The 26,281-nt window shown below is 49.7% G+C and overlaps 1 long non-coding RNA gene across 2 annotated transcripts; it reads left to right on the top strand.

Moving 5' to 3' along the window:
* The first annotated feature begins 13,240 nt into the window (after positions 1-13,240).
* LOC144280327 (uncharacterized) lies at positions 13,241-19,257 on the top strand. 2 transcript variants are annotated; one of them, XR_013348768.1, is made up of 3 exons: positions 13,241-13,379; positions 13,846-14,345; positions 19,006-19,257. It is a non-coding gene; the product is annotated as an uncharacterized LOC144280327 (long non-coding RNA). The 2 variants fall into 2 exon arrangements; XR_013348767.1 differs by lacking the exon at positions 19,006-19,257 and having other exon boundaries at positions 13,846-16,400.
* The last annotated feature ends 7,024 nt before the right edge of the window (positions 19,258-26,281 follow it).

Genomic DNA, 26,281 nt, shown 5'->3' with positions numbered 1-26,281 from the left:
GGAACCCCCCTTCAGGTAGTTGAAGGCTGCTATCAAATCCCTCCTCACTCTTCTCTTTTGCAGACTAAATAACCCCACTTCTCTCAGCCTCTCCTCGTGAGTCATGTGCCCCAGCCCCCTGATCATTTCCATTGCCCTCTGCTGGACTCGCTCCAATTTGTCCACATCCCTTCTGTAGTGGGGGGCCCAAAACTGGACGCAATACTCCAGATGTGGCCTCACCCGTGCCAAATAGAGGGGTTATAATCACTTCCCTCGATCTGCTGGCAATGCTCCTATTAATGCAGGCCAATATGCCGTTGGCCTTCTTGGCAACAAGGGTAAGCTGCTGACTCATATCCAACTTCTCATCCACTGTTTTATAGCTAACTGGCTGGCTGGGTGACCATAAAAGGGAGCTCCCCCCCGCCCCCTGTTTATTTATCACAACAATGCATGGAGGATGGATGCCATTTTGCTCCACGAAACGCTGTCCTTGGTGCTGTCCGGGGTCCTGGGAGGAAATAGCTCATTAAAATGGGGTTGTGCCAGCAAAAAGTTTGGGAACCCCTCGGCTAAGGGCTGCTGGAGCAGCAGGGGGGAAGCAGCTTCAGGTTTGGGAGAGCTTTAGGAGAGTAACATGGAGCAGCAGCCTGCATTACCCACCCTCACCTCGCTCTCTCTGACTCTCACTTTCGCTAGCACCGACCTTTCCTTCGGGCCTGGAGCCAGACTGAAATCTCGTCGCTGGAGAATACATTCCTTGACAGATTACAGAGCCTGGCTTCCAGCTCAAATGCTTTGGGTTCCTTTTTTTCCCATCACCCGGAAAGCGGGTGTGAGAGGAGCTAGTGTTCCCGAGTGACTCCCCTGGGACCTGGAGGTGTCCTTCAGCTGTGAGGCATCCCCCACGTGGCCTGGAAGGGAGCCAGAGCCAAACAATCAAACGCTGAACGCACACATGCTAGTTAACAGAATCTGTGCCTGCCCCAGCCAGTCCAGTCACTGCAGAATAATTCCCCGCTTCCTGCACTGAATGCAGCCCATGATCTGGGGCCCTCCTGCCAGACCTTGAGGCAATCGGCTGAAATGCAGTCAGAGAGAGCAGTCAAAAGAGGTGGAGTTGGAACACAGGGGCTAAGTGACATAAGAACAAGTCCTCAGGATTGGGTGGTAGAAATCCAGAGGGAATATCGACAGGAGTTCTTCTGCCCGTGTAGGAATACCTCCTCCCCAAATGATGTTAGCTATGAAGACAGTAGCCCTCTTCCATCAACACAGCTGCATCTACAGTAGGGTTTTTGTTGACATAGCTGTCGGGCGCGGGGGGGCGGTGGGTTTTCACATTCCCGATCTATCTTTGCCGATATCTCTTTAAAGCGCACACCAAGACGAAGAACGAAGTGGCCAAGCGGGTAGCAATAAAGTGCCATCTCTCGTTAGAATCGGCTACAACGCCGGGGATGGAAGGGCAGCGAACATCACAGCTATCTTTTTGAAAGCCAGCACGGATCGTTAGTGGATAGAGAACCCAAGAACCTCGGCACCAGCCACACAAGCCCCTGGCACGTTAATGCAAGAGCAGCGGCTAACTTGAGTAAGCAGCAGGCTGTTCTCCCCAGCGCAGGTGGAGCAAGGAAGACGCCAACCCACGTGCGTGGCTTGGCGCTCTGTTTCGTCCCACCTATGTAAACGGCCGCCGTGTGAACTTAGCGATGGTGCCACGCCCTCAGGCATGCACAGCAGTTCTGTGCTCTCAGGTGTGCATGAGGGTTCTGTGTTCTCACGTCTTCAAGAGGGTTCTGTGCTCTCAGGCCTGTGTGATGGTTCCCTGCAGTCGTGCATGTGTGCTACGTGCGACAGCCAAGTGGGAAGGCAAAGCACCACCCCGCCCCTCCCACAGCAGAGCCTCACTGAGGGGAACTGTGCTTGGGTCAGTCTTCTCCCAAGTGCACCCTTGTGGCCTGCAATGGCTCTGCGATGCTCTGCCTCAGTTTCCCCTTGTGCTCAGGACTCCTGAACGCCACGCTACAGAAGGAGAGTTTGTTCTGTCCCCAGAGAGGCTGGGTCCATCTCCTCTTAAAAGGGCCAGCCACACTGGGACAGGAGCACCCTGGGCTGGCTCATCACCAGTCCTCCATCCCTGTTTAGGCTCACCAGGACCCATTCCAACAGGCTGGCCCCTGCAACACACACACACATACACCCCCCAACCATGTGGAACGTCAGGCTCCAGCATACTCTGAACGTGTTGCTTCTTGCAGGCAAGCCTGGGCCAGGCAACTCACAAAGCACAGTCTGTCCTGCACATCCGCTCGGGTCTGGGGCATGCCCTGGCACAACCATTTGCTATTGGAAGCTGCTGGCTGTGGAACTCAGCGATGCCAAGGCAGACATACCAGGTCTGGGCTTCCTTTCTTTGTGATGTCTGGCTCTTAAAGGCCTTCAGAGATGACACTGTCCCCAGAGCATCTCCCACATTCTTCAAAACGGCAACATATGCGTTTTTCCCCTATGACAACTTTACAACAAACAAACAGTCTTTCCCAGAGCAGGAAAAATGCATTTTCTGTTAAGAGAAATGCTGCTGGCAAACGCTGGAAAGCGCATGGTGTTTCCCTGGTTGAGGCAGCTTGTTGTCAGCAGCCGGGGGCCCAGCTGTTCTTCAACGTTTTTTGTTTTTTTCTTTTTTTTTTTTAAAAACGCAGATCAAGCTACATAACATCAGCTCTTAAAGAGATACAGCTAGAAGGCAGCGTGGTTTAGTGGGTACAACACAGAACACGAGACCTGGGTTCTACTCCCAGTGCCACCTCTAAGCGGCCATGTGGCTTTGCACAAGTCACCTCCTCTCTCTGTCTGTTTCCCCACCCATTTTCCATTTAGACTGGAAGCTCTTTGAGACAGGACCTGGCTCTCACAGTGTCTGTGCAGCACCTGACCGAATGGGGCCTTGGTCTCAGCTGAGGCTTCTCGGTGCTAGTGGAAGAAGTAGAAAAGCAAAGTGAGGCCTGAAAATCAGAAATGGACAAACACACACATGAGCCCATGGGGGTTAGATGGACAGTCAAGAAGAGGGATGGTCTTTCTTGGTCAAGGTACCAGAGCAAGATTCAGGGCTTCAGCCTGAGCTTTCTCTCTTAGCAGGTGGAGAAGCCAGCAGCCTCTGGCCAATTCCATCTTGTTTAGCCGCCATGCAGGGCTAATGCAGGGGTAATGAAAGCAAATGAGCTCTGGGTGAGTGGCAGTAGGAGGTGGAGCATCTTCCAGCCAGGAAGACATCATGAAATCACGTCACTTTCTTTCAGGCACTTTTTCCAAGGGGCCTGATTTGAGCAAGGCAAGTGCTCAGCATGGCCTGGAAATCAGGCCTTTGCAGGTATCTCAAGCTGGATATTCAAAATCACACGTCCCTGTTTAAAATCTTGGCCATCAAGCACAACGGAGCATAGCAGAGACAAGAAACAGCTGGGGGAAGATTCACTCTTTCAGTGGACATGTTCCCTCAGCTCAGCATCCTGGGCTTTCTTAGCTTCGTGAGGTCTCCATTCCAGCCACATCCAATCAAGGGACAAAAGCATAAGGACCCGAGATGGTTCCATAGCTGTCCCATAGGTGACATGTCCCATGCATGACAGTCCCATGTTTATCTCATGCATGAAGTTCAGGACATGCCCGTCGCTCTCCAGGATGCATGATAGGATCCTACGGTAGCTCACTGTGTGAGATGTTTATGTGGAGCCCCAGCTGGTGCTGCTGTTTTTTCAGACAGCTGATGTGCGAGGGGGTTTTGGCCAAAGGTGGCTTTTCAAATTAAAAAAAACAAACAAACCAGCCACCCAAAGAGGAGCAAACATCTGGCACAAGATCCCTTTGATTCATTTTAAAACTTTCTAAAAATGGCTCCAATTCCCCAGAAGTTTCACAAACTCGAAACACACAGTCAACCTCTTGCCATCAAAGAGCATGTCCTCCAGCCCTAGAGAGGAGGGGTATGTGAAATCCCTTTCACCTTGAGATAAACTAAGGACAGGGGCTTGGTTCCCGTTATTCATTAGCTGGAGGTTTGAGGTTTAACCAGGGCTAGGATTTGCATTTGGCTTAACGTCTCATGAGCTGCTTTCTTCAGCCAAGATGGCGACGGTTTCTGACATTGGTCTAGACAGCCACCTATGTTTCCAGGGAACAGGGCCCTGTATTTGCTGTCCCAGCTCCGTGGCCTGCATGTGGGCTCTGGTTTCTGAGGGTCTCAAGAGGTTAATGGAAAAACTGCCCTGAGTTCTTAATGCCTCAGCAGAGCATCTGCCAATGAGCTTATCTGAAGCGCTTTGTGAACAAAGTGAACCCTGGGAGGTGATGAGGCTCAGTGACAGGATATGCAGGATACAGGCCAAGTCTTCTGCTGCTGGTGGGAAGAGAAACTTCCATCTTAGAGGAGGGGCTGGTCCAGTTAGCTCACATGCCCCATCCCACACGTTCTCAGCCTTCCATTCTAATAGCTGCCCTCCTAGTGGGGCAGCTGAGTGGCTCAAAGTGCTGGCAATGCCCCACAGAGCCTTTTCCTCTACAGGCTACCAGCTGGAATCCAGTCCAGGTTGGTAGCATGTCATAGCAGTTTGTTGGCCTACAGGAAATGTGTGTGTAGTCTTCGGTTCATTTCCTACTAGGCAAGTATCCACCATCATAATTAGCACTAACGTTGTAGTCACTGTAGAGAAGTGAAGGCTGGAATAGAGCATGGAAACCAAACGGTCTTAGTTTAAAGATGGTCTTGTCGTTAAGGCACTGACTTGGGCTGCAGGAGATCTTCATTCAGTTCCCAGCTCTGCATGACCTTGGACAGCTGACTTAATTTCATTATGCCGCAGTTCCCCAGCTGTAAAGTGGGGATCGTTGCCCTTGGTTGGGTGGCTCCAGAGCGTAGTGGTTCTCGGCTTGGATTTGCATACAGAATATCCTGTGGGGTCAAGGCCCAGCAGAAGCAGGAAGCCACAATGGTCCCTCCAGGCCTTAAAACAAACTGAACTGAACAGCATAGCTAATCTACCTCATCCCCCCCGGACCAGGGGGATGAGGTAGATGAGGCTTTCTTCTGGCAGCTCACGGAAGCTACTAGATCGCATGCCCTGATTCTCATGGGTGACTTTAATTTTCCTGATATCTGCTGGGAGAGCAATACTGCGGTGCATAGACAATCCAGGAAGTTTTTGGAAAGCGTAGGGGACAATTTCCTGGTGCAAGTGCTAGAGGAGCCAACTAGGGGGGGCGCTTTTCTTGACCTGCTGCTCACAAACCAGGTAGAATTAGTGGGGGAAGCAAAAGTGGATGGGAATCTGGGAGGCAGTGACCATGAGTTGGTTGAGTTCAGGATCCTGACGCAGGGAAGAAAGGTAAGCAGCAGGATACGGACCCTGGACTTCAGGAAAGCAGACTTCGACTCCCTCAGGGAACGGATGGCCAGGATCCCCTGGGGGACTAACTTGAAGGGGAAAGGAGTCCAGGAGAGCTGGCTGTATTTCAAGGAATCCCTGTTGAGGTTACAGGGACAAACCATCCCGATGAGTCGAAAGAATAGTAAATATGGCAGGCGTCCGGCTTGGCTTAACGGTGAAATCCTAGCGGATCTTAAACATAAAAAAGAAGCTTACAAGAAGTGGAAGGTTGGACATATGACCAGGGAAGAGTATAAAAATATTGCTCGGGCATGTAGGAATGAAATCAGGAGGGCCAAATCGCACCTGGAGCTGCAGCTAGCGAGAGATGTCAAGAGTAACAAGAAGGGTTTCTTCAGGTATGTTGGCAACAAGAAGAAAGCCAAGGAAAGTGTGGGACCCTTACTGAATGAGGGAGGCAACCTAGTGACAGAGGATGTGGAAAAAGCTAATGTACTCAATGCTTTTTTTGCCTCTGTTTTCACTAACAAGGACAGCTCCCAGACTGCTACGCTGGGCATCACAAAATGGGGAAGAGATGGCCAGCCCTCTGTGGAGATAGAGGTGGTTAGGGACTATTTAGAAAAGCTGGACGTGCACAAGTCCATGGGGCCGGACGAGTTGCATCCGAGAGTGCTGAAGGAATTGGCGGCTGTGATTGCAGAGCCATTGGCCATTATCTTTGAAAACTCGTGGCGAACCGGGGAAGTCCCGGATGACTGGAAAAAGGCTAATGTAGTGCCAATCTTTAAAAAAGGGAAGAAGGAGGATCCTGGGAACTACAGGCCAGTCAGCCTCACCTCAGTCCCTGGAAAAATCATGGAGCAGGTCCTCAAAGAATCAATCTTGAAGTACTTGCATGAAAGGAAAGTGATCAGGAACAGCCAGCATGGATTCACCAAGGGAAGGTCATGCCTGACTAATCTAATCGCCTTTTATCATGAGATTACTGGTTCTGTGGATGAAGGGAAAGCAGTGGATGTATTGTTTCTTGACTTTAGCAAAGCTTTTGACACGGTCTCCCACAGTATTCTTGTCAGCAAGTTAAGGAAGTATGGGCTGGATGAATGCACTATAGGGTGGGTAGAAAGCTGGCTAGATTGTCGGGCTCAACGGGTAGTGATCAATGGCTCCATGTCTAGTTGGCAGCCGGTGTCAAGTGGAGTGCCCCAGGGGTCGGTCCTGGGGCCGGTTTTGTTCAATATCTTCATAAATGATCTGGAGGATGGTGTGGATTGCACTCTCAGCAAATTTGCGGACGATACTAAACTGGGAGGAGTGGTAGATACGCTGGAGGGGAGGGATAGGATACAGAAGGACCTAGACAAATTGGAGGATTGGGCCAAAAGAAATCTGATGAGGTTCAATAAGGATAAGTGCAGGGTCCTGCACTTAGGACGGAAGAATCCAATGCACCGCTACAGACTAGGGACCGAATGGCTAGGCAGCAGTTCTGCGGAAAAGGACCTAGGGGTGACAGTGGACGAGAAGCTGGATATGAGTCAGCAGTGTGCCCTTGTTGCCAAGAAGGCCAATGGCATTTTGGGATGTATACGTAGGGGCATAGCGAGCAGATCGAGGGACGTGATCGTCCCCCTCTATTCGACATTGGTGAGGCCTCATCTGGAGTACTGTGTCCAGTTTTGGGCCCCACACTACAAGAAGGATGTGGATAAATTGGAGAGAGTCCAGCGAAGGGCAACAAAAATGATTAGGGGTCTAGAACACATGACTTATGAGGAGAGGCTGAGGGAGCTGGGATTGTTTAGCCTGCAGAAGAGAAGAATGAGGGGGGATTTGATAGCTGCTTTCAACTACCTGAAAGGGGGTTCCAAAGAGGATGGCTCTAGACTGTTCTCAATGGTAGCAGATGACAGAACGAGGAGTAATGGCTTCAAGTTGCAGTGGGGGAGGTTTAGATTGGATATTAGGAAAAACTTTTTCACTAAGAGGGTGGTGAAACACTGGAATGCGTTGCCTAGGGAGGTGGTGGAATCTCCTTCCTTGGAAGTTTTTAAGGTCAGGCTTGACAAAGCCCTGGCTGGGATGATTTAACTGGGAATTGGTCCTGCTTCGAGCAGGGGGTTGGACTAGATGACCTTCAGGGGTCCCTTCCAACCCTGATATTCTATGATTCTATGATTCTATGATTCTAATGCATGGGCAGGAGAAACCCAGTGCAGCCAGCGCTTCACAGAGGCCAAGTGTTGATGTTCTCTTTCCAAATTCTCAGTATGTCACAAGGACTGGAAATGGAAAGAGAGTGAATCCAGCCGAGTGCTCTTTCCATTTGCAATGTAAGTGTGGTGTAGATAAAAATCATCTGTAACTGAGTGCAGACCAGCTATAATTTTGTTTATTTATAAGTGAGTAAATCTGCAGTTCCAAAGAATCAGGTCCTGCCAATTCCTGGAAACAGAATCTGCAGATCTCTTCTCTCGAGCTACTGTGCATGGCTATGTGACAGGGCTGTGGAATTGCAGCCCCTTCAGCCCAGCTGGGAAAGAACTGGGAAACAGCCACCCTTGGCCTGGGTTTTACTGTTCTTTGTAACTTGGAAACACGTCACAGCCTCAGTCAAGCTCCATGGACAAAGCACGAGGGAAAGTCCCTGCGATCCTGCCTGACAAAATGCAGAGAAAACCACTGTGTGCACAAATGGAACCCAGCCCGGCCCTGATAGGACATGTCTGCAGTCAAGACACTGCTGGGATTGACACCAGGTGCTGAGCGCAGCAGTATCCCTGCTCCTTCCCCAGTTTGGTGCTGGAATCTCTGTCGAGAGAGAATGGAGTCCAGCATCCACCGTGTCTAACCTGTGATTTAGAACCCTGATGCCGTCTCAGGGTAAGGCTACCCTGCCGTCACGGGGCGCATTTGCAGCTCAGGTGGATGTTACTGAGCTAGCTTTGCTCTCGCTCACTCAGGTAATGGAACGGTGAAGCTGCCGTAGCACACACGTCAGTATAGGCTGTACAAGTCCCCAGAACCGCAGGTTATTATTTAGGCAGCTAACCCATGCTGCCATGGCTTCACATTTACCAGTATCCGAGCTAGGTAGGTTAAAAGGAACCGAGTGCGAGTATGTCTACGAGAGCTGCCCCCACACCCCGTGACTGCAGGGTAGACATCCCCGCAGTGTCACCGTGTTTCCAAAGCACAGGCCCCAGCTCTGCTAGGAAGTGATGTGGTGGACAAATGTACAGAACAGAGATTCTGCTAGGTTATGCTGGTGTCAACCCAGAGTGACTCCCCTAAGTAGATAAGTCTGATTCTGATCTGACTTACACCAGGGCAACTCCATTTATTTCTGTGAAGTTACTCCAGATTTACACTGGGGTCAGTGAGAGCAGTATCAGAATATAAGCGCCAGAACCCAGTCCTGCCTCAGGAAGTAATTTTCCCAAAGGCAGGTGTACATTGTGCAGCCAGGGACACCGGTTTCCTCCAGAGCAAGAAAAGCATATCCCTGCACTAGCTATCCAGTGCTTCAAACGCACTGGACACATTTCCCTGGTGGAAGCCAGCCCAGTTGAACATGGACTGAAGAAGCACCAAAATTACATGGACCAAGATTGTGAAACATAATTAGTGTTTTGGGGGTCCAACTTGAGACATCTTCCAGGGGTCTGATTTTCACAGGCTGGATTCAAAGCCCACGTAAGTCAATGGATGTCTTTCCATTAACTCTAATGGGTCTTGGATCAGTCCCTTAGGGCATGGGGTGATTCTCAGGTTGGAACCAATGGGGATTTTGCCAGTAACGTCACCGTGGGTTGGGTCAGCCCTCAAATAACTGTATGGCTCTAGAGGGTGCTGCAAGAGAAGGAATTCATGCAGCACAGCTTCCACCGAGCTCCATGGGGCCACGAGGACTTCCCCAAGGGTCTTCCTCTTTCCAGTTGGTCGGAAAAAGGAGGAACTCTCCATCCAGGGCTTTATTCAGCCTCTGAACTCAATCTAAGAAATTCAGAAAAACACCTAGTCCTCCCTGGAATGCCAGAGGAAGAAGAGGCCTGTCCACTGGCCCAAACCCTGAAAGAGAAGCCAACAGACAGGATTGTGTATGGAAAGATCTTGAATTTCCTTCCAGCGTATCCTCATGGGCCCAGCTTGCTAAGTGCTTTCAAAGTTCCAGAGTGTGGTGGAATCTAATCACGTGGCATCAGGTTCTCCGGCATCATGGAGATGCGCACAGTGTGAACCTGCAGCCCAGAGAGAGGTTGACGAACCTGCTGCAGGCTTGGCTAACAGAGCAGTGTCTTTCATCTCAGGCTCATGTGTTAATAATCAGAGATCTTAGGTTCAGCGCCACTGCTGATAATCCCCCAAGGGGCATGGTGTTACAGCTCCCTAGACGGGATCAGAGGAGCGGATGACACAGAACTGCTGTGTCCCACTGGATATGCTGAGACTTAGGGATTTGACTGCCAGTGTAATTGATGGTGCAGTATTAGGGGGTTTCAAAGGTGCTGGTTACTCACTTTCTGATCGATTGAATTGGTGTTTTACCTTCTTGCTTTTGCAAAACCCTCCTAGAAGCCAGAAAATAAAAGGCCAGATCCTCAATCCTTTGGGGGTTGGACTAGATGACCTTCTGGGGTCCCTTCCAACCCTGATATTCTATGATCCTCAGCTGTGTAGCTAGGCAACTGGAGTCAATGGAACCATGCCTATTTGCACCAGCTGATGTTTTGGCCCCAACTTGCTCTTCTGAGTAACTGTGACTTTTCACCCTAGGCAGAGTCTGACATTCCCCCCCCCCCGCCCCGTGTTTTGAAGCCAGGGTCAGTTGGTGCCACTGACAGTCCAACAGTTACAGAGAGAACAGGAGGACTCGTGGCACCTTAGAGACCGACCAATTTATTTGAGCACCAGCCTTCGTGAGCTCCAGCCCACTTCATCCGATGCATGCAGTGGAAAATACAGTGGGGAGATTTTATATACACAGAGAACATGAAACAATGGGTGTCACCATACACACTATAACCAGAGTGATCAGGTAAGGTGAGCTATTACCAGCAGGAGAGTCGGGGGCAGGGGGGACCTTTTGTAGTGATAATCAAGGTGGGCCATTTCCAGCAGTTGACAAAAACAGTGGGGGGGAAATAATCAAGGGGAAATAGTTTTACTTTGTGTAACGACACATCCACTCCCAGTCTTTATTCAAGCCTAAGTTAATTGTATCCAGTTTGTATCCCCCCGCTCTCCTGTTGGTAATAGCTCACCTTTCCTGATCACTCTTGTTACAGTCTGTATGGTAACACACATTGTTTCATGTTCTCTGTGTATATAAAATCTCCCCACTATATTTTCCACTGTATGCATCCGATGAAGTGAGCTGTAACTCACGAAAGCTTATGCTCAAATAAATTGGTTAGTCTCTAAGGTGCCACAAGTACTCCTTTTCTTTTTGAGGATACAGACTAACGTGGCTGCTACTCTGAAACCAACAGTTGCAGCTTACTCTGACACTGAACATTTGTGAGTGTGTACTAACACTACCAAGGGTGGTTGGATGGCACACCCATGACATGGCTGAGCTGGGAGAGGAGCACCGACTACCGGGACGATGGCTTCTCCTGTACTGGCTCCTACAGAATTGGCGCCCTCCTCTTGTCTTTCATTGCACTCATTTCTTCGTAGCTGCCAAATGTTGTTTATGGATCCAGAGGTGCAGGACTTTTTAGGGAAGCATCAGCTTCCCACTGGCTCCAACCTGCGAACAATGGCAGATCCGATGGCAAAAGATGCCAGAGAACAAAATCTCACAGACTGCTCCCAAAGTCTGTCTCTTGCAGCCGGCGGAATGGGCCGGCTGGTGCCAGAGTAGCTGTGATGTTCCCCTGGTGTTATCAGGACCGGTGATCTGTTACGTCACTCCAGTCCTTGACTCTGGGAGCCAGCCTTACCCTGCTCTGCTGTGAGAACCCAAACTCCTGGGCTGTTCATACACAGCCTCTGGCATGTAAGATGCTCCTTGGATTGTGCAACCGAATGACACTAGCCAATATCTCCCAGACACAACCCTAGGAATCTCCATCTTGCAGTGTCCAGTTATGCCCGCTGGATGCTGCAAGCTTATATGCGTTCATCAATTTAACAAAGAAATTGATATGTACCAAGCTTGTTATCCCAAGGGGAATTTCTGACATGCTTCAAACCAAACGCACTGCTTCAGGTAGACTAAACAAACAGATGTATTAAATACAAAGATTGACTTATATTCACCAAAAATCTAAGCAAAACAAGTTGGATTTGGTCAAATAAAATAAAAGCAAAACACATTCTAAGCTGATCTTAACATTTTCAGTGCCCTTACAGACGTAGATGCTTCTCATCACAGGCTGACTGGTTGCCCTTCAGCCAGGCTCTCCCCTTTGATCAGCGCTTCAGTCGCTTGGTGGTGATGTCTGTAGATAGAGGTGGAAGAGAGAGGAAGAGCATGGCAAACGTCTCTCCCTTTTATCATGTTCCTTCTTCCCTCTTGGCTTTGCCCCCCACCCTTCAGAGTCAGATGAGCATTACCTCATCGCTGTTCCAAACTGTCCAAAGGAAGCGGGGTGACTCACTCAAGAGTCCAACAGATCCTTTGTTGCTGCCTAGACAGTGTCCTTTGTTCCTGTGACGCTGGACTGAGTTTGTCCCATACATACCCTGACGAGGTGTGAACTGCCCCTCTGCTCTTGGAGAGTATTTGTCTGGGCTTGTTTTAAGCCATGAGGACACATTTTCAGCCTCATAACTATATACATGAAATTACAACCTATAACATAACATTACTATAACAACAATTACTATACCATCACTATAACAACAATGCTCAGTGCATCATGAGCCTTCTGAAGACACCCGACATGATAAACTTTGCATTGGATACCACACAATCATATTATAAGGATGAATATGGGGGTGCAGGGTATTCCCCCAAGGTACAGATCATCACAAACATATTCATAGAATCATAGAATATCAGAGTTGGAAGGGACCTCTGGAGGTCATCTAGTCCAACCCCCTGCTCAAAGCAGGACCAGTCCCTGATTTTTGCCCCGATCCCTAAATGGCCCCCTCAAGGATTGAACTCACAACCCTGGGTTTAAGCAGGCCAACGCTCAAACCACTGAGCTATCCCTCCCTGAATGGCAAGTTTTCCAATATTAGTGTTCCCAAGTTTTATCAATATCTGGGATCAAATGATCTCAAACTGAAGTCCTTTGCATCAAGAATTCTTTCCATGGTTGGGAGCACATATGTGTGCAAATCATAAATATCCACACATTTAAACTATGTTCTCCACAGACTTACTCCTGAATTCTATACTCAAGATAGCCTCAGCCCAGTGGTTTGCTCCAAATGTTGATGCATTGGTTCATGCTAAGATGTGCCAGGTATCGGGGAGCAGCTGTCCCTAAAATCAAAAATAAATGTCAATAATGACAAACATGATCTATTTCTATTTTAATAACATTTGCTGAATGTGGCAGGGTATTGGAGCAGGCCCCACCACATGAAAGGAGTTTGACACCCTTGCTTGAAACTAATTACAGCCATAACTCTGCACCACTCTTCTGTCTGGAAATCTTAACTGCTTTGCTGCAAAAGTTTTCTTTCTTTCCCGGGAGAGCTGTATCCTGGCTACCCTGTACCTCCTCATTTTGTTACTGAAAGCTCCTTTCTCTCTTTCTCTTGCCACACGCTTTAACCTTGCCAGTGCCCTTCTTGGAAGCATTTCAGAGATTAGCACTCACTCAGCTGGGCTCTTCCTTCATGCATCAGGCCTCGTGTGCCCTCTTATCAGACAGCGGGGAGAGGTGCTCACGCTCTGCTAACCCCACGTGCTGCCGCGCAGCCTGCATCTGCTGTTTGTCTGATAACTCGCTCGCTGGAGCTGAAGTGAGGCGCTTGTCCTTTGCTGCTGCCCCCTGATTTACGCAGCGGCTTGGCACCGTCGTATTTGCATTTTCTCTGGTAGGTCGTTAACATGTATTCGGTGATCTCACCCCGCGTGGCTGCTCAGGGCAATTCACGGTGGCAATTCAGAGTCACTCCTAGTGACAACGAATAGTCATTGGGCCAAGGAAAGAGTGTGAGACTGATTCTACAGCTTGGTGATCAGGGCATTTACCTAGGATGTGGGAGACTCAAGTCCCTGCCCCAGTGACTACTTAATTATTTACAAAAAGTGAAACAGCTTCAGCAGAAAAGATTGAGGGAGACCCAGAGGCAAGATACTCTCCTGGAACATGGGAAACCCACATGCCAATCTTTCCTCTAGGTGAGGGAGAGGAGTGGAATTGAACTTGGGTCTGCTACAGCCCAGCTAATGCCTTAACCCCGGAGGTAAAGGCTACCCCTGCCTAGCTGCTGCCTTATGAACAACAAAATTGTCTGAAACGTGTCCGCAAACTCATATCAAATTTGTGACTAATTCCAGGTCGACCGAAAGTGCATTTTTCAGCCGATGAACTGTGTGTCAGAAAAACTTCTCCCACCTCGACCCTGACCATGCACCCGGCTGGGGGAGAAAGGCCTGCCCCTCCAGTCCCTTCGAGACTACCTGCATCACCGAACCGGGTGCTCCTCCCTCGTTGGCACAGACGGACAGGAACTGGGAAGGCAGGGAAAGAGTGTGGCCAAGCCCTTGGCTCCAGCCCCCCAGGATGCCAGCCAATGGCACTGCGGGGGAAGCAATGCATTGCGTCATTGAAAGAGCCGCCACACCTCCGTGGAGCAAGGGGCCGCAGGCACTAGGGGAGGACGCCGATGAGTCGCCATTCACGCAGCCTGTCACACTGACTGAATGGCCCGGGGACGAGACAGCCCTTCATTCCTCGCGCCGCGCACTTGAAACCCCGCCTCGAGTGTGACTCGGCTGCTGCAGGCCAAGCTTTGGCTGGCTACGCTTCGCTTGCCGGAAGTGCCAACCGGCTCATGGTGTGTTTCTAAACTTATTAACTAAATTACTCACGGCGCTTTCTGTTCTCCTAGTGCCCCAGCCAGAGCCCAAGAATATTTTCCTTGGCTTTGAACTCCCCCCGCCCCACACGCTCCATGCACAAACGACGGAAGGAGTGCATATTAGACACCTAAGCAGGCCGTCGGGGTAGAAGGTCTCAGGCTACATGGCCACAAAGTCTCAGGCGCTCACTTGAACTTAGAGGGTAGGTCTACACTGCAATGAAAAACCCGCCAGCTGACTCTGGCTCATGGGGTTCGGGCGAAGGGGCTGTTTAATCACCTGCTGGCTCTGGCTGCAGCCCCCCCAAGCTCCGGGACTCTCCCACCTTGCAGTGTCCGAGAGCCCGGGCTCCAGCCGGAAGCCCAAACGTCTACACCACCGTTAAACAGTCCCTTAGCCCGAGCCCCAGGAGAGTGATTCAGCTGGCATGGCGGGTTTTTCATTGCAGTGCAGGCATACCCAGTGCCTCACTGGCCAAAGCAGCCGCGGTCCTGGCTGCACGAGTTACAGGCAGCGTTAGTCAGGCCGTTAAGAACCTGACTCTGCCCCAGGCTGCAGCTTGGATAGATGAGGGGTCAGCCTTAGGCTCAGCCCAAGGGCCTGGTGTTGATGCTTGGTGCCATCAAGCTCCATACCCATCCCCGCTGTCGTGCCCCACAGGGGTGGGCTTGCTGCAGAGGCCACCTGCTCTGCCCCTCCAGAGCGGGGAGCGCCCCACACGTCACGACAACCCCTGCAGCAGCACTGAGGGGGCTCAGGGGAGAGCCCAGTCCAAGCTCCCTCCTCCAGAAGAGAGGCAGAGCAGGGAGAAGAAATACCAGTGAGGCCATGGGGAATTTCCACAGCAGCCGTGACTCCTCTGGCATCTGCAGGCACAACACCCTCGTCGTTTCTGTGGACGGTTGGGGATTCTGGGAGAGACTAGACCACTACGGTGGGGGGCAGAGGGTAGGGGAGGGATGGAACGAATGGAGAGGGCCAAATTCATCCTCGGTGTCACTGTACTGAGCTGGCTGCAGTTACACTGGGACGGGGGAGCTGAGATGGTGCAAGCTGCCTACGGGGTTTGGGTGCCCAGTTCCCGTTAAAATAGACAAGATTTGGGCATCCAAGTCCCATCAGTGGCTTTGCAAGCTCAGCCAGGACAGGACAGACTCGGTACTTGCCCAGGGAGTACCTCTCCTGCCTGAGCGGGGCTGTTCTCAAAGGGACAGGAACATGGAGCCCCATCCCCTAAGGGGCAGGAGCCTAGGGAAGCAGGAAGGGGCAAGAAGAGGAGAGGAGATGTGGTAGATGGAAAGTGAGGAAGATGAAGGGGGCAGCGGGGCAGGGGAGGGGCAGGGCAGCACACAGGATCAGGCCCCAAGGGGTTGTATAGCAAACGGCTGAGCATTATGGCACAATTTGTTCTCAAGTTAGAGAGGCCCCATCCCTGCAAAAGCCCCCGCCCCACCTCCCCGGGGCAGAGTCCTTACACAGCCTTGCAAGCAAGCTGCACCCCTTTCACACACCCCACCCCCTTTGTGCACCCACACAGGCCAGGTGCTGTCCGGCCCTAACAGCTCATGTGCCGGAAGAAAAAAGTGCTAGATCCACAACTGGGCCCGATTCTCAGTCACACTGGAGCTACTTTCCACTGCCAGAGCAGTGTGAATGCGACCCAGGGCCTGCTTATTTATATTATCTCCAGGAACGATGGGACAGGTCCCCAGCTAGTGTAAACTGCCAGCGTTCAGTGGAGCTACGCTGATATGCTCCCCGAGGACGGGGGAGGGGGCAGTTATTCATTGTTAACAGAGAGTTGTCTGTGGGTCTGTCTATGCTACTCACTGACAGAGTCACTGTACACTGGTAGGCACACCCATAACTAGCTTGAATCTAGCTAGCAGAGGTCACAAGCGTAATGCAGGCTGGCACCCGAGTACAAGCCCATCAGGAAGTCGAGTTTCTAGCCCACGTTGACCCCTGAGCCGCCGTGTCTTCACTACTACGTTACCCGCCCTGGCTCGATTAAAGCTTCACTGAACGAACTTGGGGGCTCTTCCTGGTTGTGTGTAACCAGAGAACTGACTCCACCGCGCATTAGGGTCCTGGCCGTCCCAAGGCGTTTGCAGCTCCATTCCCCTTGACTCTTTCTTTTTCCGGGCTGAGGTGCTGCACGTGTGCACCCGGTCTGAGCAAAGCCCGTCGGCTTTGCCCTGTCCTGTGACACACACACTTTTCAGAGCTACCAGGGGATGCATCTGGAAAATAGTCTCTTCGTGCCAGTCTTTGCCTGGATCTAAGCCAATGAGGTCTGTTACATAACGGCTGTAGGGTGACGGGAACGTTTCACACTCGTGGGCTTAAAGGGAAACAATGTGGTTTGTTTTTTTTATTTTATTTTTTTCCTTTAGATGAAAATTTTTATTGACATCCTTAACAGAGTAACAAAAGGTTATGATCTCGATCTCTCCTTCTTGCCTTTGCACAAGGCTAAGAGGGAAACATTGCCTACTTTGACTTTAAGAACAGCTGGATAAGGTGCTCAGACCAGATCCTGAGCTGGTGTAAATCAAAAGTCGGTAAAGCTGGGGCAGTTTACACTAGATGAGGACGAGGACAATCCCTATTTCCATATAGATGGCATTAGCGCTGCAAGCAGGCACCCCATTGTGCCAGGCACTGCCCAGACACCTAGTGAGAGACAGATCTTACAATCTACACAGACAAAGCAGGCAGTGGGGGAAGAAACAGAGGGAAAGTGATTGGCCCAACCGTACCTGAACCAGGAATAGAACCCAGCTCTCCTGCATCCCAGGCCAGTCCAGTGCCCTCTCCCCTAGAGAGCACCTCCTCTTGGCAGCTTCTTTTTAAGTGTACCCATTACAGAGGAAATTCACTCCAATGAACAGGCTCAGCCCGAGAGCTATGCACCATATGAGCCGCACTTAAGTCCTCACTCTGTAATGGCTTGGAGCAGGGGTGTTCCCATTTACTCAACCCAGTGGCTGAGAAAGCCCATTTCTCACCCTTCGTCATCTCTTGGGTGAATATGGAAATAGAGATTTTCATTTGGGATGGGCATTTTCTGAGCCTCCCTGATGGAAAAGTGACACCTATTAAGATGAGAGCCCCACGGGGCGAGGTGGAGCCAGCCGGGAATTTTTTGACAATTTCTTTCGAGGGAAAATGCTGATTCATCCAAACGAAAACTTCTCATGGCTATTTATGTCTCACTGACACTTCCTTGGGCCCAGGATGGAAGTGAGTGAGCACCCCAGTTCTGGACTGCCAATCGCTTGGTGGTGAGGGTGCTCACGTGGGCTGGAAAAGACCAGCTTTGAGACCCTGCTCTGCCTGCATCAGAGCCCAGGGTTGTGAGTTCAATCCTTGAGGGGGCCATTTAGGGATCTGGGGCAAAAATTGGGGATTGGTCCTGCTTTGAGCAGGGGGTTGGACTAGATGACCTCCTGAGGTCCCTTCCAACCCTGAGATTCTATTACCTGAATCTGGGTCTCTCCCATTCCAGGTGAGTGCCTAGACTATGGGATCTTTCTCTTGCTGGTTTTTCATTAAAAATTTCCACAGGTCTTGGGTTGGTCCTGACGCGAACAGAGCCTCTGATGTTTTTCATGAAACCCAATTCCTGGTTGCTGGCCAGCCCAAGTGCTAGGCATACTATACTTCTACATCATGAAAGACGCTCCTTGCCCCAAAGAGCTTATAGTTTAAATAGACAAGAGAGACAAAGGCTGTGAGAGGCAAAGTGATGTGCCCAAGATCACGGTGAGGACTGGACACAACTCCTCCAAGTCTCATTCCAGAGCCCTAACTATTGGACCACATGACACTGTCCATCTTATATGTCCCGCAACCCCATCTGAACCCAACAGGACCCAACGACAAGTGTCAGGTTTGAGTAGGATCAGAAAACAACCCAACCCTCTCCGGCTTGGTTTGGGGCAGTTCTCCTCCTCCTACCCCTGGGGTGGGGGTGGGGGCTGCACACCCCGTTCCTGCCAGCCGCTGACACCTTGCTACGCCGCGTGTGCAGCAGAGTTAGTGCACAGAGGAGTCACAGATCCTCTCACTGCCCGGCAGAAACCCAGCGCAGCAGGGGACTGCATTCACCGTTGCCTGAGGTGATGCTGACTCAGGTTCGGGTCAAAAAGCAATTCAACTCGCTCAGTTTGGCTTCGGCTCAGACAGCCCTCTGCCCTGGACGTTATGGGAAGTGATGTCAGATAGCTTGAACCCAGTTTCCATTCTGGGTAAACAGGGAAAACTTCACCACACCCTATGAAATACTGAGCTCTTCTGCAGATGCTTTAGTCACGAAGCAGGATGGAAACTGGTTTATTTCACACTGTAACTCTCACAGATGATGTCATCTTATTTCCCCTGCAAGACGGTGGCCAAAATCCGGCAGCTCAGAAACGCCAATTTAATTACAAAAATTATTCCAAGTATTATTCACAGTTAATAGCTGGCACAAAATACTCACCAAGTGAACTTGCAGATCACTGTCCTGCAGAATAGGGGACGATTTCTTTTCAGTATGTGTGTGTATAAAACCGTCTTGGACTCCATTGATGTATGAAAATTTTAAACCAACAGGCACTAATTGCAACATATCACTTGATTACATTTTAGCACCCTGGAGCCCTCAAAAACATCTCTTACGTTGCGTTGGCATAACCGAAGGAGACAGGGGAACATACAAACCTTCCATTCCATTAGCACTGGAAAGAATGGCGAACTCCATGGTTAGGATGGGGTGCAGACTATTGCAGATTACGGATTGCTTCCTTGATAATAAATCTAATGTCACGAAACAGTGCATATTAGATATTTTACTTTGCAGTCCTGGCTAGTGCAAATTGTCACTGCTCCATTGATTTGTCCTAGATGAAAATATGGCCCCTAGTCTGTAAAATAGTCAGACCTAAAGACTAGATATGGGGCTGATTCTCCTTCTACATTGGTGTATGTCAGGAGTAAATCCATTGTCTCCTATGCTGCTGTAAAACCCGTGCACATGAGAGGCGAATCAGACCTATGACATATATACAGCAGCCAGGTACAGCAGCGGGAGCATGTCAGTGAAAAGAATTATGAGTCTGTTTCTGGTCTCTAAACAAGTTTTATACTAGAGACTTCTACTAGCTTCAGTGGAGTTACTCCTGATTGACACCAGAGTGTGTGAGATCAGAATCAAGATCTGAGTATACCTGGGGAGGAATACCATACCTAGGGCACAATATCATCCGTTGAGTCTGAATGTTCTTGCTAGAGAAATCTCCTCGGAAGCACTCCAGCTCCAATGATCCCACATTAGAATGGGTTTGTTCATTTCTGTCTAGCACCTGCTCCTGTCCCTAGTGTGTAAGCTCTTCCAGAGAGGGACTGTCCTATCACCACTCACCTTACTTGACAGAAGGAACTGGAAGAATTAGTACATATGCTAAATTATGACTTAATTGGCATCACAGAGCTTTGGTGGGATAAATCTCATGGCTGGAATACGGGTAGAGAGGGGCATAGCTTGTTCATGCAGGAGAGGCAGGAGGGAAAAAGGAGGAAGTGGTGTGTTATATGTGAAGAATATATACACTTGTTCTGAGGTCCAGGAGAAGGTGAGAGGCAGACCAGCTGAAAGTCTCTGAAGATAAAAAAGGGAGGAAAAAACAGGGACGATGTCATGGTAGGCATACGCGCTGACTCCGTGGGTGCTCCGGCCCTGGAGCCCCCACAGGAAAATATAGTGGGTGCCCAGCAGGTCAGCACTTCCCCCACCCAGGGCCCCCCGCCCGCTGTGATCAGCATGCTCTGTGGCATGCAGGAGGTGCTGAGGGGGAGGGGGTGAGGAGAGGTGGGATGGGCTGGGGGTTTGGAGGAAGGGGTGGAGTGGGGGGCAGGGCCTGGGACAAAAGCGGGAGCTGAGCACCCCAGGGATCTGAGTAAGTCAGCACCTACGACGGCAAGGGGTCTACTACAGACCATCAAATCAGGAGGAGGTGGTGGATGAGGCGTTTCAAGAACAACTAACAGAAATATCCAAAACACAAGACCTGGTAGTAATGGGTGACTTTAAACACCCAGGCATCTGCTGGAAAAGTTATACCTCAAAACACAAAATGTCCAATAAGTTATTGGAGCGTACTGGGGGCAACTTTTTGTTTCAGAGGAAGTAACCAGAGGGACAGCCCCATTTTAGACTTGATTCTGACTCAGAGGGAGGAACTGGTTACGACTCTGAAGGTTGAAGGCAAGTTGGGTGAATGTGACCATGAAGTGACAGATTTCAAGATTCTACGGAAAGGAAGAAGCAAGAGGAGCAGAATAAGGACAATGGAGTTCAAAAATTCAGACTTTGACAAACTCCGAGAATTGGTAGGTCAAGTCCAATGGGAAGAAAATCTAAGGGAAAAACAAGTTCAGGAGAGCTGGCCGTTTCTCAAAGTGACAATGTGAAAGGCACAACAGGAAACTATCCCAATGAGAAGGAAATATGGGAAGAAGTCACCAGTGTTGCTCCATCAGGAGCTCTTTAATGGCCTGGAAATCAAAAAGGAATCCTATCCAACGTGGAAACATGGCATGGACAAATTGCTAAGGATGAGTTAAAAAAAAAAAATAGCACAAGCACATAGGAATAAAAATCACAAAGGCTAATGCACAAACTGAGTTACACCTAGCAAGGGCCATAAAAGGCCATAATCAAGAGATTCTATAAAGACATTAGCAGCAGGCGAGAGAGGAAGGAACGTGTAGGTCCCCTGTTATTCTGGGAAGGAGAGCTAATAACAGATAACAGCAGCAAAGCCGAGGTGTTTAATGTCTATTTTGCTGCAGTCTTCACTAAAAAGGTAAATTGTGACCAGATACTTAACACAATTAATATTAACAACAAAGGGGAAAGAACACATCCAGGTGTGATGGGGCTGTTGGTGGACAATCTGGACAAAAAAAGAAAAAGAGGACTTGTGGCACCTTAGAGACTAACCAATTTATTTGAGCATAAGCTTTAGCTCACGAAAGCTTATGCTCAAATAAATTGGTTAGTCTCTAAGGTGCCACAAGTCCTCCTTTTCTTTTTTTGCGAATACAGACTAACACGGCTGTTACTCTGAAACCTGGACAAAGAGTGTTGCTTCTTTTGTTGATTAAATTTTATTTATTTATTTAATTTTGTTGGTTAATTTTATCTTTTCATGCAGAAACTATGCTTGCAATGCTGCATCTGCTGCATTTTGTATGCCGGCGGTGTATTGGCCTGGTGGGTGACAATCAGTCATAGGACCGGAAGGGACCCCGAGAGGCCTTCTAGTCCAGTCTCCTGCACTCAAGGCAGGATGAAGCATAAGTATAATCATACTTATTAGCGGCTGCTACCCACAGAAAGCTCAAAGAATCTACTGGTAGCATTAAGTAGAAGGCATCTCCTTTCGCTCAAGGGATAGGGCCTCGTGCCATTGATGCTGAAGATCCTGGATTCTGTCCCTCCTAAGGGTCAGTGGTATCTGTACATAGGTAAGTGGATTCTTATAAAAAGATATCCCAGATCCTCCTGCTCTAGAAGTGTAGGTCCCAACCACTAGAGCAGCAATGCCCTAGCCATGGATTGTGACCAAAGGGTACCAGGAGGGCCACGGGACATGCATGGGGTGCAGTGAGAAGCAGCGGTCCACCCCGTCCACCACTGCCATATTATGTGGTGAAAGGCGCAGGGGCACACACAATGGCTGGCCCAACTGAGGCTTGCCATCACCGCCATGCCGACCCCATGTCCCACCCAAACCGAGCCCGAGGGAGTCGGGTTGTGGTCTGACCCAAGCCAAGCAGACACTTGTTGCCAGGTCCCATCGGGTTGAGGTCAGGTTGCAGGGCTCTTAGACCCCAGTGAGTCGTGTTAACAGTGGTGAGCCCAAAGGAGGTTGTGGGCTAACATAGTTTGGGAACCAGGGCACTAGAGAGCAGCGGTGAGCACTCTATGCCAGCCAGCTGCTTAAGCACAAGGTGTTTCTGGCTAAAAAACCCCAGGCCCTTTTGTTTTTAACCATGGTTGGCTTTGCTTTTGAAGCAGTGCAATATAGCCGCAGCAATTTGGGCCACTTCCCTTCTCCTGGTCATGACTCCCAGAGCTGTGATGTCAGGAGAAGGATGGAGCTTCAGCATAACTCATTCAGGGATGTTGGGTTGGGTTTTTTAGCTGAGCCAGGAGCAAAGATTTTTATTTTTCCAAGGCCAGGAAAAGCAACTTCAGGCTGATAAATCTCTGTCAGCAAAATACATTAGCAGAGTAAATGAAGTCACCAAACCATAAAAAGCTGCCGTTTCTAGTGAAATTGTTCAACAGCCCTCCCCATGAGGTATTTTTAATGCATTAAATATTTTCCATAGATTTGCACAACAGTTGTCCAGTTAGACGGTCTGATCATCTGAACCGACCTAAAATTAAAAGCACATTTCTGCATCATGAGGACTAAACAGCTGCTTGACATCTGCTTTTGACACTTTCCAGTCTGATATGGCAACCACCAGACCAGAGAATGAACCTCCAGCCTTGAAAGCTTAAGATGCTATAGCTTGAGGCAGTATTTCCTAATAGATAGAGCCTTGAACTGGGACACAGGAGACCGGGTTCTATTCCTGGCCTGCTAGGTGACCTTAGGCACATCACTTTGCTTCTCCATGCCTCCATTTCCCCATCTGTATAATGGGGATAAGGATGTAAAATGCTGGATAAGAACTAGGGATTATTATAACTGAGCGAGACACCCAGGCTAAACAGCTGGGGGCTAGAACAGACTCACATCTCTGTGGATCAGGCAGAGGGAAGATGTATCAAACACACTCACTCACCCCCATTCAGGAAATGTGCACTGGCTGTAACCGCATCACACAGTGTGCGCCCCTAAGGCATCCTACGAGGGCACAAAGCAGAACACACACCGTTGCAACCTCATCCAGTAACATCCCAAAGTGACCCGCACCTAATGCGAGCTCCCGCTTGTGCTCGCTCAGCTAGCCCGCTGGTAGGCACAGATGTCCTTATGTCGAGGTACCGTTCTGTCATGCAGGCAGGGCCTCAACCAGGAAGCTTTGGCAGTTCACTCCAGAGGATGTTGTTAAACACCTCTGTTAAACAGCCTCTCTTTCCAGGTTTTATCTGATCTGGGACAGTGAGGCAAAGACTCAAGATTTCAGCACAAATCTCATGATTTGTGGTGTCTTTTCTTAAAGCCCCAGCTCCCAGAGTCATGGTAATCTGTGAGACTCTCAGCCTTTATCTTTTCTTAAAAAAAGGGTTCTAGCCCTTGTGATTGCAGAGAAACATCTGGAAACTCGACCTTGAAGGGTCCAAAACCAAAAGGCAAATAAAGGACCCACATTTGATTTGGTTTTTTTAAATCTCCTGGTGGGTCCTGACTCCCCACTTTTGGATGCTTGGGGTTGGTAATACAGCTCTGGTATTTACAGACCGCCAAGCACCATCGCATCTGATCGCTTCTCCTCACTGTGTAAAGCAAAAGCAAACTGGTTGGACAGCAGCAGCCCGCTGTGCCCATCCTTGTAATCCCTTGCCACAGAGAACTGTAGGGAAGCTCTGGTGAAAAATCCTGCTCCATTTGAAATCAATGGCACCCCTTGCCCCACCCTCCCAGATCTCGGCAGGACTGGACTCAACGGGACTGATTCTCCGTTGCCTTGCATCATGGGCAGTCAGTCGCTCCAGCGCAAAGCGGGCGTATGATACCACCATTCTGATTTGTTGGTGTTTCACACCTGGCTTGCACTGGTGTAAGTGACTTCATGAGGCGTAGGACAGCAGAGAATCAGGTCCTAACAAGAGGGGAAATACTGAGAAGCGAAGGAAATCAACAATGCTCTGCACAGATGTTCTGCGAAGGAAATCTACTGCCTGCCAGCTTCTAAAGAGGTGGCTGGAGAATCAGTAGCGGCTCCAGGCTGCGGAGCTGAATGGGGCGAACCAAGCAGTGAAGGAAATGTAATAAAACAAACTAAACAGCTGCAATTGTCTGAATAAGGCAATAAAGAAATTGTGCTGGATCATGAAAATGCCACTTCCTAGGCGTTACACTGTCTGGGTCAAATTCCTCCGCTGCATTCAGTGAAGAGGTAGAAGGATGAATTAGGCCCCGTTGTAAAGGGGTGCTGGGCCTTCCACAGCTAAAGGAGACACTGGCTTTTGTGGTTGTCAACCACTGCCTATTCCAATTTCACCCAAACTAAATGGCTCCCCCTAACGGCTGCAGGCTACATCTCATCCTAAGGTAGATTTGTATCAGACAAGGAGCTTCCAAGATTTGGGGCTTTACCAATCTCTTTTCTAGCTCATCCTGTCTCTGGAAGAGGTTCAAACATCAAGCCCTCAAGAATTCCTGAGAGGATCAAAGCTTCCCATGGGTTTTGCAGGAATTAGGGAGATACTTAAAGGTGTTCATGTGAGCACTCAAACACCCAGACATCAATGTATATTCTATAAATCAAACCGTCCTTTGCAAGGGGCTGAGTCTGCTTACATGCAACCCCAACCCAATTCAATATCTAATTATAAATTCTTCCCCATTTACTAGTCAGGAGGTAGCACACAGCAATTAGTTCAAGGTCACAGAGACAGATCTTCTGATTCCCCAGCCTTTGTTTTTGCCCCAAGACCACAGCAGCATTTAAACATTCACCTGCTTATCGGAAAGGTCCCTCTTTGGAGGTTCCCTCATCAGGACTTACAACTTGTGTAGTCAAAGTGATCAGCAAACAATTTTTTGGGGGCCCAACTGGATACCACTGAAATGGGAAGGTCTAATCTTCGGAAAGTGTTGAGCCTCTGGAAACCTGGGCCCTGTAAAGTGTCTTGAGTTGGGCAGCTCAAATCACCATTGGTTCCTACAAGGAGACAACACGAACTCCTTCCTTACAGAAGCCTTCAGATGCAAGAGGCCTGGGGGCCACCGTGAGGGACAGATCTTCAGTGAATAATCTCTCAATCAGAGATTGAAGAGGAGGCCTTTGAATTCTACCTTGCTCCATGGGCCCCAACACTGCTGCGGAAATCTGAATGCAGCTACAGCTCAGTGAATCACTTGGGATACCCTAGAACCCTCCCGCCCCTGTGATCCCCTCCGTCCCACCTTCCAGAGGCTCCAGAAGGTTTCTCCCACCATCAGTTTTCACTCTCATTCTCCGCCTGTGCCCTGCAACTCCGGCCGATCACAAAATCGCCTCATGGATAATTGCCTTCACAGTATTGCTGGAAGCATGAAGCACCAGGTGTGAAGGGAGAGAGAGATTCCCAGCCCAGTTCTGCACATGCCTGAGACATCCAAATGGATGGAGAAAGCCCAAGCACTGGACCCAATCCTTCAGCAGGAGGGAAAGTGCTGCAGAATCAGGGACCAACCCCTTCCTCCATAGATGCAGAGGGCAGGGGAAGCAAGGTGATACTATGGCCCCCCTTCCCAATGCAAGTGGGCATGTTAGAGCTGCAGGAGCCTTGGAGAGAAGTCTCTTCCCTCTGTAGAGCTACCTAATTCAGCTCCTGGTCTTGGGTCTGTGCACTGGGACAGCATCTCTAAGGTACATAGGAGCTAAAGCCCCATGTTCCTAAGAACCTCATGATTTGCTAAGGGGGGAGAGAAGGGGGGAAACTCTGTCTGCTTGCAGAAAGGTGTCAGGGGCTCATGTACAGCCAGGCCTCAGCATATGTCGGCAAGGAAAGGTCTGATGGACCCTGACAGGTTATTTCATCACCTTAATTCAGGGCTTTCCCAGCAGGTTTGCAGATGCACCGCAGGAAATCGTACTCTGCTGAGCTCAGCTGGGTGGACGGCCGGCAGACACCGGGGATCCCAGACTCCCAGCAATCAGTCTTCAAAACTTCAGCCACCCAGTAAATGAAAGGGGC

Source organism: Eretmochelys imbricata, chromosome 25 (assembly GCF_965152235.1).
Source record: "Eretmochelys imbricata isolate rEreImb1 chromosome 25, rEreImb1.hap1, whole genome shotgun sequence".
NCBI lineage: Eukaryota > Metazoa > Chordata > Testudines > Cheloniidae > Eretmochelys > Eretmochelys imbricata.
Note: the sequence above shows the minus strand (reverse complement) of the source record. Positions and strands in the feature narration are given on the sequence as shown.